The 19,017-nt window shown below is 43.7% G+C and overlaps 1 long non-coding RNA gene across 1 annotated transcript in view; it reads left to right on the top strand.

Moving 5' to 3' along the window:
* Nucleotides 1-17,234: 17,234 nt before the first annotated feature.
* LOC138672307 (uncharacterized) overlaps nt 17,235-19,017 on the top strand; it is a 159,617-nt gene continuing 157,834 nt past the window's right edge. The window contains exon 1 of the long non-coding RNA XR_011319701.1: nt 17,235-17,282. This is a non-coding gene — a long non-coding RNA (uncharacterized lncRNA). The remainder of the gene's footprint in view (nt 17,283-19,017) is intronic.

The raw sequence follows: 19,017 nt of genomic DNA, 5'->3' as shown, positions 1-19,017 counted from the left end.
TACCCCTGGGGTGTATACAGTTACATGAAAAAATGTTCGAGAAAGGCCTCTAAAATTTGTTCGTACAGGCATCATAAACACCATTAGAAAATTTGTAGCGAGGGTAGCATGATCACCCTGTTGATGTGGTGGTGGGGGAGAAGGATGACACATAACAGCCGAAATCCTGAAGCGTATACCCATGCTTGGGTAGGAAGAGGTGCATGCAAATAGACACACAAAAACCCACTGGATTTCAGTTTATGCTCCTCTACTGTCATTCAGTGGTGTTGAGAAGTGTGGGCCAATCCAGCCCTTGTTCATTTAATCATTTTTAGTTGACAGACAGATGCGCCTATCAGTGATAATAACCCAGGGGGCACTTAAAACCTGCTCGGAAAAAGCACTAGCGGCAGGGCAGGCCAGGATTTCCAAGGCATAGAGATAGAGTTCATGCCACATGTCTAGCTTGAATACCCAATAGTTGTAAGGCACAGAGGAATCACGGAGGACGCAGGTACTCTATCATCTTCCCAAACTTTTCCCTCCTTGTCAGTTTACACTGTGAATCAGGGCCTGAAAGGTGGGAGGGTCTGAGAAAACTGTCCCACACTTTTGAGATTGTTTCCTTACCGCTGCATCTGGTGTGTGTCTCCCTTGTCTCCACTGCTTGTTTGTCCAAGGAACTGTGACCTCTGCGCCAGTGTTGTCAGATAGGATTTTTTTAAATAATTATTCAGCTTAGGCCTTCTGGTGCTGAAAATTTTTATTAGACATCTCTTCCACAGGAAAAAGAGATGCAAAGTTCTCCTTGTAGTGTGGGTCTATAAAGAGGACCAACTAGTAATTAGTGTTGGCCAAAATGCAAACAACGTGAAGGTAACGAGAATGGCAGTGGAACGTATAAACACAGCCATGTGTGCCAGACTCCAACAGCAAAGACTTTCCTGTCATCACCAAGAGGACGACTGTCCATGTTCTCCTTCCCTTCCTCCTCCTCCTCATCCTTTGACCATCCATACACAGATGGGATGTAGTGTGGGTAGTACATTCTGTAGCGCAGGCAACCAGCTCCCGCTCCTCCTCATTATCATCCAATCTGCATTGAGAATGTGAGATGAGGCTGGGCAATGTAGCATCAACCTCTAAAGATTTTTGATCTATCTCAGCTTGCTCAGCCTGCAAAGCCTCCTCTTTAATTGTGAGCAGGGAGTGCTTCAATAGACAGAGAAGCGGGATGTTGACGCTTATTATGGTGTCATTGGCGCTCACCTTTTGAGCCTTTCACCTTTTCAAAGTTTTGAAGAATCACACAGATGTCAGACATACCCACACATCAGCTCTTATGTGTGGAGAATGACCACAGTACCGATGTGCATGTTGTAGCTGGTATTCAACTACTGCCCTCTGCTGCTCATAAAGCCTTGCCAGCATATGAAAAGTTGAGTTCCGCTAAGTTAATCATATGGGCCATCTATGGTACGTGTATGATGTAGCCGAGCTTCAGAGCTGCCACCAGGTTATGGTGGCCATTGTCACACACAACCATGCCCGGTTGTAGTTTCAGTGGCGAGAGCTACAGATCTGCCTGGTCTGTTATAGCTTTCAACAATTCTACGGCAGTGTGCAGTTTGTCACCTAAGCATATTAGCTTCAGCAGAGCCTATTTCAGCTTGGCCGAGGCAGTGCTGCAGTGCTTCCAGCTTGCGACTGGTGTTGATGTTTCAGAGATGGAGCCTGAAGAGGTGCAGGAATTGCTGTAGAAGATGGGTCTAGCCCTGATTGACAAAGGGCCCGCAATCCCAGTGTCGGTAACATGTGTTCCGTACCAGGGTCCTACTGGGTCCTAGCTTGCACAACATTCACCCACTGTGCTGTCATCGAAATGTAGCGTCCCTGGCCACAAACACTTGTCCATGTGTCCATGGTTAAGTGGACCTTACCAGTAACAGCGTTGATCAGGGCATGGCTGATGTTATGGGACATGTGCTTGTGTAAGGTGGGGATGGCACATCAGGAGAAATAATGGCGTCTAGGGTTCAAGTACCTACAGACAGCCGCCTCCATGAGGTTGCAGAAAGCTTCAGTCTCCACAAGCCTAAATGGCAACATTTCCAGGGCAAGCAATCTGGAAATGTCGACTTTTAGGAGTGTGACCTTTAGGTAGGCAGCAGCATATTTAAGCTTGCATTCCAAGGACTGGGGTAGGGACCACTAAATGCTGCGCTGGGACAAGGATGTGGACGTGGTTTCCGATGGTGGTTGCAAGTGTGCAACAACGGGTGCAGGGTGGGAGGCATCTTCGCCTGCATCATGGACAGGGGATTGGTGTGGATGTACAACAGAGGGAGAGATACCTCTTGATGTGCAATTTTATTCCATGGTAAAACCTGACATTAAACCATACTAAAGTGTGGAGTGCAGGTAGCAGGGGAGCTATGCAGATAAGAGAGCCTGACGGACTACCACCAATTTGTACTTTCTTATCGCTTCTACAGGATGACCCATAGCATGCTGGTGGTAGTCAAGCTGGTAGTTGTGCTGTCCCTGCTATTGCTGGCATGGCAGATGTTGCAAATGGTCTTTTATGTGTTAACTGGACTGTCTTTTAAAAAAGCTCCAGACTCTGGAGCATCTAAACCTTGGCCTGGCAACTTCACCCGTGTTGATGCTCTGTGAAATACTTGCCCGCCTTGTGTCTTTTGCCACCCCACTACCTCTTCCTGCCTGTTGTGATGCTGTGCTGATCCTTCCTCCAGTGCGCTGCTGTCCTCACTCTGCATGTCACCTTCCCAGGTTGGGTCAGTGACTTCATCGTTCACCACCTCATCTTCCACATCCGCACCCTGGTCCTCCTCCTTACTTGCTTACGTAACAGCAATTGTGTCTCATCATCATCCACCTCTTGCGACAGTAACTGCATTTTCCCAACGTCGCCTTCTTGTGAGCGTCAGCAAATATTTGGGCATCGCTGCATACGATCTCCTCATGTCACACTTAAAACGTACAGGGCGAGAGGCAAGAATCTATAAATTGAAATATGAACATCTCTTTGGAGTGTCCAGGTTTAGTATCACTTGTCTCCTGCTACTCGGCATGGTGGGAGGAAGGAGGATCAGGGGGAGGATTATGTGGTTCAGAGGCATGGCTACTGAGACTGGACTGTGTGTAAGACAGGGTGGTGCTGGCAAAGTGACTGAATCATCTGCTATAAAACAACCTTTTTACACTGGTCTGGCTTCAATGGTGGTGTTCCGCGCTCCCCTACAAAGTGACACAGGAAGCTAGATCAACATGATGTGTGTGTTTGTTGTGCTCCCGTAGCAGGCACAGTTTCACCTTACAGAAGAACATCCAGCTCAACAAACTTGTGAACAAACTTCCTTCTTTATTCACCAAAAGTGCTCAGCAGAGGGTAAAACAACATCAGCGTAGACAGTTACGACATTAACGCATTTCAGGTGACTGCGCACCCTTAATCATTTGGTGAATGAAGAAAGAATTTGTTCACAAGTTCGTTGAGCTGGGTTTTCTTCTGTTTTGGGATTGCTCCACTCCTTGACACAGCGTTTCCTGTGCTCCGAACATCTAAGGATGTCCATTTCAGTGAGCTGGACTATTTTTTACTACAGTTTCACCTTGTCCATGGCATCGGCATCTGCGCTCACCAGCATCACATCCACTTCCTGAACCTTACCAAATACCTTGCCCAATTGCGTATGATAGATCCCTGTTGAGAATACTTTGCAGTATCACTATCACAGGAAAATTTGCTCACCTCATTTTGATACACAACTGGAACAGTATAAATGCCATAAAATATTTCACTGCTGAAAGAACTTTTCAGTATTACTATAGTAGGAAAATTAGCCCACCTCAGATGGACTTCTTACACTGCAGTATCAATATAGTAACATAGTAACATAGTAACATAGTAACATAGTTAGTAAGGCCGAAAAAAGACATTTGTCCATCCAGTTCAGCCTATATTCCATCATAATAAATCCCCAGATATACGTCCTTCTACAGAACCTAATTGTATGATACAATATTGTTCTGCTCCAGGAAGACATCCAGGCCTCTCTTGAACCCCTCGACTGAGTTCGCCATCACCACCTCCTCAGGCAAGCAATTCCAGATTCTCACTGCCCTAACAGTAAAGAATCCTCTTCTATGTTGGTGGAAAAACCTTCTCTCCTCCAGACGCAAAGAATGCCCCCTTGTGCCCGTCACCTTCCTTGGTATAAACAGATCCTCAGCGAGATATTTGTATTGTCCCCTTATATACTTATACATGGTTATTAGATCGCCCCTCAGTCGTCTTTTTTCTAGACTAAATAATCCTAATTTCGCTAATCTATCTGGGTATTGTAGTTCTCCCATCCCCTTTATTAATTTTGTTGCCCTCCTTTGTACTCTCTCTAGTTCCATTATATCCTTCCTGAGCACCGGTGCCCAAAACTGGACACAGTACTCCATGTGCGGTCTAACTAGGGATTTGTACAGAGGCAGTATAATGCTCTCATCATGTGTATCCAGACCTCTTTTAATGCACCCCATGATCCTGTTTGCCTTGGCAGCTGCTGCCTGGCACTGGCTGCTCCAGGTAAGTTTATCATTAACTAGGATCCCCAAGTCCTTCTCCCTGTCAGATTTACCCAGTGGTTTCCCATTCAGTGTGTAATGGTGACATTGATTCCTTCTTCCCATGTGTATAACCTTACATTTATCATTGTTAAACCTCATCTGCCACCTTTCAGCCCAAGTTTCCAACTTATCCAGATCCATCTGTAGCAGAATACTATCTTCTCTTGTATTAACTGCTTTACATAGTTTTGTATCATCTGCAAATATCGATATTTTACTGTGTAAACCTTCTACCAGATCATTAATGAATATGTTGAAGAGAACAGGTCCCAATACTGACCCCTGCGGTACCCCACTGGTCACAGCGACCCAGTTAGAGACTATACCATTTATAACCACCCTCTGCTTTCTATCACTAAGCCAGTTACTAACCCATTTACACACAATTTCCCCCAGACCAAGCATTCTCATTTTGTGTACCAACCTCTTGTGCGGCACGGTATCAAACGCTTTGGAAAAATCGAGATATACCACGTCCAATGACTCACCGTGGTCCAGCCTATAGCTTACCTCTTCATAAAAACTGATTAGATTGGTTTGACAGGAGCGATTTCTCATAAACCCATGCTGATATGGAGTTAAACAGTTATTCTCATTGAGATAATCCAGAATAACATCCCTCAGAAACCCTTCAAATATTTTACCAACAATAGAGGTTAGACTTACTGGCCTATAATTTCCAGGTTCACTTTTAGAGCCCTTTTTGAATATTGGCACCACATTTGCTATGCGCCAATCCTGCGGAACAGACCCTGTCGCTATAGAGTCCCTAAAAATAAGAAATAATGGTTTATCTATTACATTACTTAGTTCTCTTAGTACTCGTGGGTGTATGCCATCCGGACCCGGAGATTTATCTATTTTAATCTTATTTAGCCGGTTTCGCACCTCTTCTTGGGTTAGATTGGTGACCCTTAATATAGGGTTTTCATTGTTTCTTGGGATTTCACCTAGCATTTCATTTTCCACTGTGAATACCGTGGAGAAGGAGGTGTTTAATATGTTAGCTTTTTCCTCGTCATCTACAACCATTCTTTCCTCACTATTTTTTAAGGGGCCTACATTTTCAGTTTTTATTCTTTTACTATTGATATAGTTGAAGAACAGTTTGGGATTAGTTTTACTCTCCTTAGCAATGTGCTTCTCTGTTTCCTTTTTGACAGCTTTAATTAGTTTTTTAGATAAAGTATTTTTCTCCCTATAGTTTTTTAGAGCTTCAATGGTGCCATCCTGCTTTAGTAGTGCAAATGCTTTCTTTTTACTGTTAATTGCCTGTCTTACTTCTTTGTTTAGCCACATTGGGTTTTTCCTATTTCTAGTCCTTTTATTCCCACAAGGTATAAACCACTTACACTGCCTATTTAGGATGTTCTTAAACATTTCCCATTTATTATCTGTATTCTTATTTCTGAGGATATTGTCCCAGTCTACCAGATTAAGGGCATCTCTAAGCTGTTCAAACTTTGCCTTCCTAAAGTTCAATGTTTTTGTGACTCCCTGACAAGTCCCCCTAGTGAAAGACAGGTGAAACTGTACAATATTGTGGTCGCTATTTCCTAGATGCCCGACCACCTGCAGATTTGTTATTCTGTCAGGTCTATTAGATAGTATTAGGTCTAAAAGTGCTGCTCCTCTGGTTGGATTCTGCACCAATTGTGAAAGATAATTTTTCTTGGTTATTAGCAGAAACCTGTTGCCTTTATGGGTTTCACAGGTTTCTGTTTCCCAGTTAATATCCGGGTAGTTAAAGTCCCCCATAACCAGGACCTCATTATGGGTTGCAGCTTCATCTATCTGCTTTAGAAGTAGACTTTCCATGGTTTCTGTTATATTTGGGGGTTTGTAACAGACCCCAATGAGAATTTTGTTACCATTTTTCCCTCCATGAATTTCGACCCATATGGACTCGACATCCTCATTTCCTTCGCTAATATCCTCCCTTAACCCCTTAGTGACCGAGCCAAATTTTTGAAATCTGACCAGTGTCACTTTATGTGGTAATAACTCTGTAACGCTTCAACAAATCCCAGTGATTTTGAGATTGTTTTTTCGTGACACATTATACTTTATGATAATGGTAAATTTTGTTCAACATTTTTTGTGTTTATTTATAAAAAATATCAAAAATTTGAGAAAAATGTTAAAAAATTAGCAATTTTCTAAATTTGAATGATTATCCCTTTAATCCAGATGGTCATACAACAGCAAACCATTAATAAATAACATTTCCTACATGTCTGCTTTACATCAGCACCATTTGTAAAATGTTATTTTATTTTGTTAGCATTTTAGGAGGTTTAAAAATGTAGCAGCAATTTTTCATTTTTTCATTTTTTCAAAGAAATTTACAAAATTTATTTTTTTAGGGACTTATCCATGTTTGAAGTGACTTTAGGGGTCCCATATATTGGGAAACCCCCAAACGTGATACCATTTTAAAAACAGCACCCCAAAACATATTGAAAACTGCTGTCAGGTAGTTTATTAACCCTTCAGGTGCTTTACAGGAATTAATGCAAAGTGGTATGACAGAAATGAAAATGTGTATTTTTACCACATAAATGTTGCTAACTTCTAAACAGATTACTACAGCCGTCAGACTCTAAGGCCGCGATTTGGTCATGAATTGCCATGGCAAACATCAGGACAACAAAATCATGATCTGAGGGCACCAATTGTGACAAAGAAGAAGCCCCCACACTCTGTTAACCATTTATAATGATGTAGTCACTATTGACAGCAGCATCTAAGGGGTTAAACAGATTTAGATGGTGCAAATACTGATCGTGGCTGGTACAGCAAGTTGTCAGCTATAGTGTACAGCTGACAGATGCTGGATTGTCATCTGTATGGGGAGGCTATTCTCTTATATCTCAGGTCAGTTAAAAGACGTATTGGCAGTCATTAAGGGGTTAAAGTGGACTTTAGACAAGACTTTACATAGAGACAAACCCCTCCTCCTCTCCGATTTTTACGATCCTTTCTAAACAGACTGTAACCCTGTAAGTTAACTGCCCAGTCATAGCTTTCATCTAACCATGTCTCGGTTATTCCCACTATGTCAAAGTTACCTGTAGATATTTCTGCTTCTAGTTCTTCCATCTTGTTTGTCAGGCTTCTGGCGTTTGCAAGCATGCAGTTTAGAGGATTTTGTTTTGTTCCAATCTCCTCGCTGTGGATTGTTTTAGAAATGTTCTTACCTCCCTTCTGAGTATGTTTTCCTGGATCTTCTTTGTTCAAGTCTAATGTTTTTCTTCCCGTCCCCTCTTCTTCTAGTTTAACGCCCTCCTGATGCTAATAGTGATGCTATTTCTAACCAGGCGCGGGCTGGCCCAGGTGGCAGAAATGCATATGCCCCCCGGGCCGGTGTCTAAGCAGCTGCACAGGGCCGCTGGAGGTCTGGCAGTGACTAATACATAGCGCACCTGTAGTGCGCGATGGTGTCATCCCGCCAGCAGCCCTAACATGCAGGCTGCAGGGGTATGTGATGAGCAAGCTCCTGTGCGCCACTGCCACTCTGAGGGAGAGAGCCAGCAGCCAAGATGAAAGGTCAGAATACCGGCATACCGGCCTGTGTGTGCACGGAGCTCCGGCTTCTCCTGCTCTTATCTGCTATCCCGGCAGAGAAGAAGAGATGGGGGAGGTGCCGGGACAGTGCAGAGCTGTGAGCAGGAGAAACTGAAGAGCTGCACATGGACATCAGCCGCCCCTGCACCACAGAGGAGAGTGTCTGTGTGTGTATGAGGAGAGAGTGTGTGTGTGTATGAGGAGAGTGTGTGTGTGTGTGAGCTGCGTGCGTGCGTGCGTGCGTGTGTGAGCTGCGTGTGTGTGTGAGCTGCGTGCGTGTGTGTGGGCTGCGTGCATGCGTGTGTGTGTGTGTGTGAGCTGCGTGCGTGTGTGCGTGTGAGCTGCGTGCATGTGTGTGTGTGAGCTGCGTGCGTGTGTGTGAGATGCGTGCGTGTGTGTGCTGCGTGCATCTGTGAGCTGCATGTGTGTCATTATACAGTGGGGCCGTGCGTGTGCGTGTCATTATACAGTGGGGCCGTGCGTGTGCCTGTCATTATATAGTGGGGCCGTGCGTGTGCCTGTCATTATACAATGGGTGTGTGTGTGTGTGTCATTATACAGTGGGGCCGTGCATGTGCCTGTCATTATACAGTGGGGCCATGCGTGTGCGTGTCATTATACAGTGGGGCCGTGCGTGTGCCTGTCATTATATAGTGGGGCTGTGCGTGTGCCTGTCATTATATAGTGGGGCTGTGCGTGTGCCTGTCATTATATAGTGGGGCCGTGCGTGTGCCTGTCATTATATAGTGGGGCTGTGCGTGTGCCTGTCATTATACAGAGGGGGGCTGTGTGTGTGTGTGTCATTATACAGTGGGGCCGTGCGTGTGCCTGTCATTATACATTGGGGCCGTGCGTGTGCCTGTCATTATACAGTGGGGCTGTGTGTGTTTGTCATTATACAGTGGGGCTGTGCATGTGTGTCATTATACAGTGGGGCCGTGCGTGTGCCTGTCATTATACAGTGGGGCCGTGCGTTTGCCTGTCATTATACAGTGGGGCCGTGCGTGTGCCTGTCATACAGTGGGGCCGTGCGTGTGCCTGTCATTATAGAGTGGTGCTGTTGCGCGTGTGTGTGTGTGTCATTATACAGTCGGGCTGTGCGTGTGTGTGTCATTATACAGTGGGGCTGTACATGTGTGTGTGTGTATGTCATTATATAGTGGGGCTGTGTGTGTGTCATTATACAGTGGGGCTGTGCGTGTGTGTGTCATTATAGAGTGGGGCTGTGCGTGTCATACAGTAGGGCTGTGCGTGTGCCTGTCATTATATAGTGGGGTTGTGCGTGTGTGTCATTATACAGTGGGGCTGTGGGTGTGTGTTTGTCATTATACAGTGGGGCTGTGCGTGTGCCTGTCATACAGTGGGGCTGTGCATGTGTCATTATACAGTGGGGCTGTGCGTGTGTGTGTCATTATACAGTGGGGTTGTGCGTGTGTGTCATTATACAGTGGGGCTGTGCGTGTGTGTATGCCATTATACAGTGGGGCTGTGTGTGTATGCCATTATACAGTGTGGTTGTGCGTGTGTGTGTGTCATTATACAGTGGGGCTGTGCGTGTGTGTGTCATTATACAGTGGGGCTGTGCGTGTGTGTGTCATACAGTGGGGCTGTGCGTGTGTGTGTCATACAGTGGGGCTGTGTGTGTGTCATTATACAGTGGGGCTGTCTGTGTGTCATTATACAGTGGGGCTGTGCGTGTGCCTGTCATTATACAGTGGGGCTGTGCGTGTGCCTGTCATTATACAGTGGGGCTGTGCGTGTGCCTGTCATTATACAGTGAGGCTGTGCATGTGCCTGTCATACAGTGGGGCTGTGTGTGTGACATTATACAGTGGGGCTGTGCGTGTGTGGGTGTCATTATACAGTGGGGCTGTGTGTGTCATACAGTGGGGCTGTGTGGGTGTCATTATACAGTGGGGCTGTGGGTGTCATTATACAGTGGGGCTGCGTGTCATACAGTGGGGCTATGTGTGTGTCATTATACAGTGTGGCTGTGTGTGTCATTATACAGTGGGGCTGTGTGTCATTATACAGTGGGGCTGTACATGTGTGTGTGTGTATGTCATTATATAGTGGGGCTGTGTGTGTGTCATTATACAGTGGGGCTGTGCGTGTGTGTGTCATTATAGAGTGGGGCTGTGCGTGTCATACAGTAGGGCTGTGCGTGTGCCTGTCATTATATAGTGGGGTTGTGCGTGTGTGTCATTATACAGTGGGGCTGTGGGTGTGTGTTTGTCATTATACAGTGGGGCTGTGCGTGTGCCTGTCATACAGTGGGGCTGTGCATGTGTCATTATACAGTGGGGCTGTGCGTGTGTGTGTCATTATACAGTGGGGTTGTGCGTGTGTGTCATTATACAGTGGGGCTGTGCGTGTGTGTATGCCATTATACAGTGGGGCTGTGTGTGTATGCCATTATACAGTGTGGTTGTGCGTGTGTGTGTGTCATTATACAGTGGGGCTGTGCGTGTGTGTGTCATTATACAGTGGGGCTGTGCGTGTGTGTGTCATACAGTGGGGCTGTGCGTGTGTGTGTCATACAGTGGGGCTGTGTGTGTGTCATTATACAGTGGGGCTGTCTGTGTGTCATTATACAGTGGGGCTGTGCGTGTGCCTGTCATTATACAGTGGGGCTGTGCGTGTGCCTGTCATTATACAGTGGGGCTGTGCGTGTGCCTGTCATTATACAGTGAGGCTGTGCATGTGCCTGTCATACAGTGGGGCTGTGTGTGTGACATTATACAGTGGGGCTGTGCGTGTGTGGGTGTCATTATACAGTGGGGCTGTGTGTGTCATACAGTGGGGCTGTGTGGGTGTCATTATACAGTGGGGCTGTGGGTGTCATTATACAGTGGGGCTGCGTGTCATACAGTGGGGCTATGTGTGTGTCATTATACAGTGTGGCTGTGTGTGTGTGTCATTATACAGTGGGGCTGTGTGTGTCATTATACAGTGGGGCTGTGTGTCATTATACAGTGTAGCTGTGTGTGTGTGTCATTATACAGTGGGGCTGTGTGTCATTATACAGTGTGGCTGTGTGTGTGTGTCATTATACAGTGTAGCTGTGTGTGTGTGTCATTATACAGTGGGGCTGTGTGTCATTATACAGTGTGGCTGTGTGTGTGTGTCATTATACAGTGTGGCTGTGTGTGTGTGTCATTATACAGTGGGGCTGTGTGTCATTATACAGTGTGGCTGTGTGTGTGTGTCATTATACAGTGTGGCTGTGTGTGTGTGTCATTATACAGTGGGGCTGTGTGTCATTATACAGTGTGGCTGTGTGTGTGTGTCATTATACAGTGGGGCTGTGTGTCATTATACAGTGTGGCTGTGTGTGTGTGTCATTATACAGTGGGGCTGTGTGTCATTATACAGTGTGGCTGTGTGTGTGTGTCATTATACAGTGTGGCTGTGTGTGTGTGTCATTATACAGTGGGGCTGTGTGTCATTATACAGTGTGGCTGTGTGTGTGTGTCATTATACAGTGGGGCTGTGTGTCATTATACAGTGTGGCTGTGTGTGTGTGTCATTATACAGTGGGGCTGTGTGTCATTATACAGTGTGGCTGTGTGTGTGTGTCATTATACAGTGTGGCTGTGTGTGTGTGTCATTATACAGTGGGGCTGTGTGTCATTATACAGTGTAGCTGTGTGTGTGTGTCATTATACAGTGGGGCTGTGCATGTGTCTGTCATTATACAGTGGGGCTGTGCGTGTGTGTGTGTGCCATTGGTGCATTCACTCTGTCATTCTTTGGACTGCAGACTTGTGCTTCTCACATTGCTGGCAGTGCTGTGGTCATTTGGCGGGTGTGTGGCTGTAATGCGGTCACATGCCGACCAGACTTGCATGGCCTAATGCAACTGTATTGAACAAGGCCCAAAACAGTCTAGTCGAAATGTGGCTGGGAATATATATATCGCATGCTTGCAGTCACAAGACCACCTGTTGCCGGCACCAGAGAATCTTCATAGCGCATGATATGAGGATTCACACATAGTGTCTGTAGACATGTAGCATAAGATCCGACAACCCCTTTAAGGATGAGCCGCTACTCATGGGCCACTGCTATGTGCTTGCCCCCCAGGCTAAAATTTGCCAGTCAGCCCCTGTTTCTAACCAACCAAGTCTGTCTTTTTTATGCACAACTGGTGCAGTATAAATGCTGCATTATATTTCTCTGCTAAAAAAAATGGCAGGAATACTAGCACACAAAAATTTGCCCAACTCAGATGGATTTGTTACAGTGCTGGAGCAAAATAACACTGCTATTTCTAACCAACCAAGTCTGTCTTTTGTATTTTGATGCACAAATGGAGCAGTATAAATGATGTATAATATTTGTCTGCTGAAAAAAAAATGGCGTGAATACTAGCACAGGAACATTTGCTCACCTCACAAGGACTTGTTTCTGTGCCGCAGCAATATAGAGATTCTATTTCTAAAAAACAACTCTGGCTTTCTTATTTTGATGCAAAACTGGCGCAGTATAAATGGCGCATAATATTTGTCTGCTGAAAAAATTGTCAGCAATACTAGCACAGGAAAATGTGGCCACCTCACATGGACTTGTTACACTGCAGTATCAATATAGCAATGCTATCGAGATCCAACTATGTTTGGCTGTATGCTTTTGATACACAACTGGCGCACTATAAATGCTGTATAATATTTCACTGCTGAAAAAACTCTGCAGCATAACTATAGCTGGAGAATTTGCCCACCTCAGATGGACTGGTTACACTGTAAGATCCAACAAAGTCTGGCTGTTTGCTTTTGACGCACAACTGCTGCAGTAAAAATGGTGTACAATGCCAAGATGTTGTCAGGAGTGCATACAGTCTTGTAGGTGCCACACTGAGTTACATTAGGATTTCTGCGGTAAAACCCATGCAGATTCCATCTGCTCGCTCATCTTGTGGGTATTTCCTATCTTTTCCAGTGTGACTACTACTTACCATCAGAAACTGGGAAAAGGTCTGAACAGAAGCTGGAGGGGATTATTGAGTGAGTATTGAGTCATTTGTTATTTTTTTTTATCACACTGAGCCCTTTTAAAAATATTTTTTATCCAACTGACAACAACTTTAGCTGATTTTTTTTAATCATCATTTTGAGAAGAAATGTTGACTCTGCCACCTTTGCTTTATTGATAATACATAAGCTGTGCAAGTTATGCCTGGTCCTTGATAAAGATTTATAACGGGATCAACATGGCATGATGAAAAGTAGAGAAGATCTAAGCTGCATCTCAGCATTCTAGTCAAAATTCCACTTTACAAGTATTTTTTGGAGGTTTATTGCCTGTTATAATTAGAATAAAATGAGCAAACTAATGAGTTCAGACAGAGGTTTGGAAGGAATGAACAATGAACATAAAACTGGCAGCATTAATACTCCTCACACACAGCTAATTCAGCATTCTTCCAAACACTAACTCATGTTCAGTTACTAAGTATAAACAGATACAAAAAGCAATTTAATCGAAAAATCACCAGTAAATATGAATCCTTCAGTTGTCCTCTATATTCAAAATTCTCCTAGTTCTATCTGTTTCGAGGACAGCTGAATGATAACTCACATATTCACCACTACCGCTGCAGTTGTCAGTTTTCTAAGAGCCTCCGAAACATAAATCTGCTTATTTGTAAGTAAGGATATGAAGACATTTGAAAGGTCAGCCTGTAATGCTACATTTCTCGGTAGCTGCTTGTCTAGGGGAAGTCTATGGTTAAACAAAACTTCCCCCTGTTATAACAGCCAATCCCAAGGGGTTCTAAGAACCAGACCCACAGCTGAGACGACTTTCTTTAGACATAGGGTTGTCTTCATGTCAATAAAAATCTTTCTCTAATCCTGCAGCCATTCCATGTCTTAATTTAAAGTCACACTTTTAGGCCTTTTTTCCACTTGCGAGGAAAACGGACGAGTGCAATCCGATAAAAAATCAGATTGCACTCGGACCAATGTTATTCAATAGGTGACATTCCATTTGCGATTTTTTTTCTCAGCCGAAATCGGACTGAGAAAAAAATCGCAGCAGGCTGCGTATTGCTGCGATTCTCGGACGAGACTCGCCATGCGAGTGCTGTCCGATTTTAATGCACCGGTGTCCTTTGAAATGCCGGCAATTCAGCGCGGTGTACAGTAAAATCACACTGACAGGTTAGATTAGAGTAGATATATACACATAGAATAGGTATATGTATACATATATATATGTCAGGGAGACACCTATATATATATTTATATTTAATGCAGCGCTAGATAGCTTAAAAGCCGGTAATTCAATTGCCGGCTTTTGCTATCTCCTTCACACAAAAAAACAGGTTTCTACAGACTTGTTCACTATGCAAGTAGCCCATGTGTTTTTGGTTATATTAATGTCACCTTACAATAGCAAGGTGACATTAACCCTTCATTACCCCATATCCCACCGCTACACGGGAATGGGAAGAGAGTGGCCAAGTGCCAGAATAGGCGCATCTTCCAGATGTGCCTTTTCTGGGGTGGCTGGGGGCAGATGTTTTTAGCCGGGGGGGGGGGGGCAATAACCATGGACCCTCTCCAGGCTATTAATATCTGCCCTCAGTCACTGGCTTTACCACTCTGGCGGAGAAAATTCCGCTCCCACGCCAATTTTTTCCCGCGATTTAACCCTTAAATTTAATAGCTAGAGCGCCCAAATTTTGCACATACACACTACTAACATTAGTAGTGTGGAATATGCAAAAAAAAGGGGATATGAGATGGTTTACTGTATGTAAACCATGTCTCATATCATGTCGGGTTTGTGAAGGAAATAGTAAAAGACGGTAATTGAATTACCGGCTTTTAAGCTATCTAGCGCTGCATTAAATATAAATATATATATATAGCTGTCTCCCTGACATATATATATGTATATATACCTATTCTATATGCATATATCTACTCTAATCTAACCTGTCAGTGCGATTTTACTGTACACTGCGCTGAATTACCGGCTTTTCAAAGGACAGCGGTGCGTTAAAATCGGACAGCAATACGGATGTCATACGGATGTTGCGATAAAAATATCGCATGACACTCGCATGACACTTGCATGATAATCGCATACGTTACATCCGTTTTTTCGGTCCGTAAATCGGACCTTTTTTTTCTGACAAGTGGAAAAGAGGCCTTAAAGGCATTATTTGCTATCCATTTTCTAAAAAAAAAAAAATAGGAAAACAAAAACAGCAGCAAATCTGTAAAACAGAAAAATGGACATTTTTCACCTCTGCTATGTCTCGCCAATACAGTGCAGAAGCTCTGGGCTGTGAATGTAATTTATGCACATGATGGGTCCTCCAGAGGAAAGGATTTTCTTTATACCCACTTAGTATCTACCTAGCACACGAGGGTCCTGAATGGGGAATGCGCATTTATTGCTTTGAAAGGGTATTTTAAAATGTAATGGCAGTAATAACAATTGTTAAAGGGATTACCCCTTTATCTAGTGTGATTACTCGATCTTACTGATGTTTAACCAGTATTGAAAGTAGAGCAGAATATCGTAAACCTTCGTTATTTAGCTGTTACCACAATTACAGCTTCCAATGATCATTAGAATGAAGTGTTGTACTCAGCTATATCTGTCATTCCCGTAAGCATAGGATAGAGCTGTAATGTGCATTTTTGCTTTGTGCTGATGGATTTTAATACTTTTCAGTAAACTAATGATGTCCACTTCATTTTGATTGATGACCTATCCTCGGGATAGGTTATCAATGACTGATCGGCCGGGGTCCGACACCCTTGCTGATCAGCTGCTTTCAGTGGCGGTGGCTGCTGGCCAGAAGTGCTCGCTTGCGGAGCTGGCCATCTTCTGGTAGTGGCCGATGATTGGCCAAGCATCCCCCATCCTCTAAAATTCAGTGCCTCAACACATCCGATGGTCTCTCATAACTGGAAACTTCAAATGCAACCTGGGTCCAAGAAGTATCGTTTCTCTCTGTGGAGAGTGACATGTTAAGCATGTCGAGATGAGGATACCTAAAGCCACACAATGTCTGCAAATTGAGATTCTGGTTTGGCTTTTATCCTAAGTCATGTGACAAGGGTCGACATTGACTTTTAGGATTGCTACTCCCAATAGGAGGCACTAGAGTTCTAGTCCTCTTCCTCTCTGAAGAGACAATTTGTAAATGCAACCTAAAAAAACTCATCTCTTCAGAAAAGCTGGCAGCCCTGCAAGAACCCCGCTACCACCTCACTACCACCAGAGCTGCTCACATGTGATGAGCGAGTATACTCGTTGCTCAGGTTTTCCCGAGCATGCTCGGGTGTCCTCCGAATATTTGTGAGTGCTCGGAGATTTAGTTTACGTAGCCTCAGCTGCATGATTTACGACTGCTAGACAGGCTGAATAAAAGTGGGAATTCCCTAACAAACAGGTATTCCTCACATGCACTCAGGCTGTCTAGCAGTCGCAAATGATGCAGCTGCAGCGACGAAAACTAAATCTCCGAGCACTCACAGATACTCGGAGGACACCCGAGCGTGCTCGGGAAAACCCGAGCAATGAATATACTCGCTCATCACTAGGACTCCTGACCTACTGTTTCCTTCCCCATTACCTTATATATTGTAAGCCTGTGATGTCAGGGGCAGGATCCTCTCCCCTCTGTATCAGTCTTTCACTGTTAGCTTGTTTACTGTAAATTTTTTATATGTATATTTAGTTTGTACACCCTTTTCACATGTACAGAACCACTGAATCAATGGAACTTTAAAACAAAAAAATAATAAGTTAAAATCACACAATACCATATTATATTGCTTACTAATGTTAAAATGCAACTCAAGAGTTCAACAATGTTGGCACTTGTGGAAAGTCAGCCCTGGAACAGACAACTTGTAAAATCTTGCTTGTGAAATATGACAGTTTCGTAGGTTGCGGTGGAAAACCTGATATAGAAACACCCATTGTAAGGGCGTGGAGCAGCGGCTGAGTGAGAAAAAAATATCTGGAGACAAGATAAATATATGTACGACTGTCTGAGCTTTTGACAGCAGCGCTGAGCCCAGAATTTATGATGGGTTGGAGAAAATGGCACCTCCAGGCAAGTAAGGCAACTAATTAAGGTTAAATTTAAAAAATAAATCATATGAAATGTTTTTATTTCCAGACTTGTTAGAGAGGAAAAGACGGCCAAAAATGTCACAGGCTTCAAAAAAACTGAAATGATTATTACAAGTTAAGGTAGCGCTACAGGAATGGATATTCTGATCTCTTTTGTATAGATGATAGAAACATACATGATGTAGCAGAGGTGAGTTTCTCCTGGTTTTACATGGGGCTGTAGGCATTTTATGTCATATAGATAACACTATGCACAAAAAATACATAGCAGAAGATGGCAACACTGATTTTTGCTACATCTACAAGAAGAAAAATCACCATTACTACTCATTATGTACTGAAAGATACTAACTACAACTATCACCATAAACATCAAGTGTATATTATGAGAGCTCAAGCACACGTGTATTTTGGCTCCGTTTTTTTAGTGCAGCTGTAATAATGTGTCTTTAGAGCAATATAATATAAAAAATAATACACTGTACAAACAAGGCACATACGATAATCAGATATATGGAAAGTGATAAACTTGATTTAAATCTATACAAAATGATACAATCTTAAAGAAAACTCAGATGAAAACAATTAAAACACACAAAAGTGTATAATAACAATCCTGTCTGATGCTGGTATGGACAGACACCCCCAGCATCGAATCCCTCATAATTTATATCTACTGCAATAGAAAATACTATAGTCTAACATAGCCGAGCACACAGTGTAATTAATGAGCCAAACATAGAGAGAAGATATGAAACGAATAGCTAAGGAAAACCTGCATGTGCTGACATAAAGTAATAAGCACATGGTACAAATAGCTAAAAAATGACACAGGTCATTCAAAAGGACCATGTGGTAGTTCAAAACTGCACATGTATCTCCAGAAAACCAGCTTCCTAAGGGGTTCAATTGTCCTTACAGGTGCATGAAAAAATGGTGTGTGGATGCAGACAAAAGAGGTCCCCTAAATAAGAACTGTATATGGGCTCTTTGCAGTCCCTTAGCTCATCATATTGCACAATTTCATCTGCTTTGGAGGTGGTAGTGGCCCCTGAGGAAGCCCAAGTGAAACGCTAACTGGGACTGCTAGGCTTTCATTTTGACACAGATATGGGTTCTGCACCGATTATACTTAGCCTGTGTGGTCATTGACTGTTGTACCTTATACCTTGAAGACTTCTTATATACTTTTTAAATTTATTTTTGTCTATGGGTACTTACATGCATGCATATTATTACTTTGGTGCACATTAATATAATATTGATTGCACTTTACTAATTTGGCTGCTGCCTCCCTGCACTTGGTGTCATTTTGAGCCCTTCATACACCTAAGCTCTCAGTTCTGACCCCATTATTTTTATTTTGGATGTTAACATTTTTTCCTATTAAATAAAATTACATGTTTCATGAATTTCTCTATAAATAGGATTTTTGACTCTATTTTTTTTGTAGGTTTATTTTATGGTAATGTTGGCATTTGGATGAATGAAAACTACAAGAATGTGAAATACATTAGTAGGCTGGAACATTTATTTTCTGTCACTTTATGGTTTGCATTATCTCATCACTCTTTGCCTGTAGCGTAGCTACCGGGGGGGGGGGGGGTAGAGGGGGCCATCGTTCCGGGCCCCACGCTCTGAGGGGGCCCACCGGGAGCTATGCTACTGTAACCGCATCGGCGCGCGCAGCGCGCTGATGCAGTTACATTCTGCAGAAGA

The sequence above is a fragment of the Ranitomeya imitator genome, chromosome 3 (assembly GCF_032444005.1).
Source record: "Ranitomeya imitator isolate aRanImi1 chromosome 3, aRanImi1.pri, whole genome shotgun sequence".
NCBI classification, from domain to species: Eukaryota; Metazoa; Chordata; class Amphibia; order Anura; family Dendrobatidae; genus Ranitomeya; species Ranitomeya imitator.
Note: the sequence above shows the minus strand (reverse complement) of the source record. Positions and strands in the feature narration are given on the sequence as shown.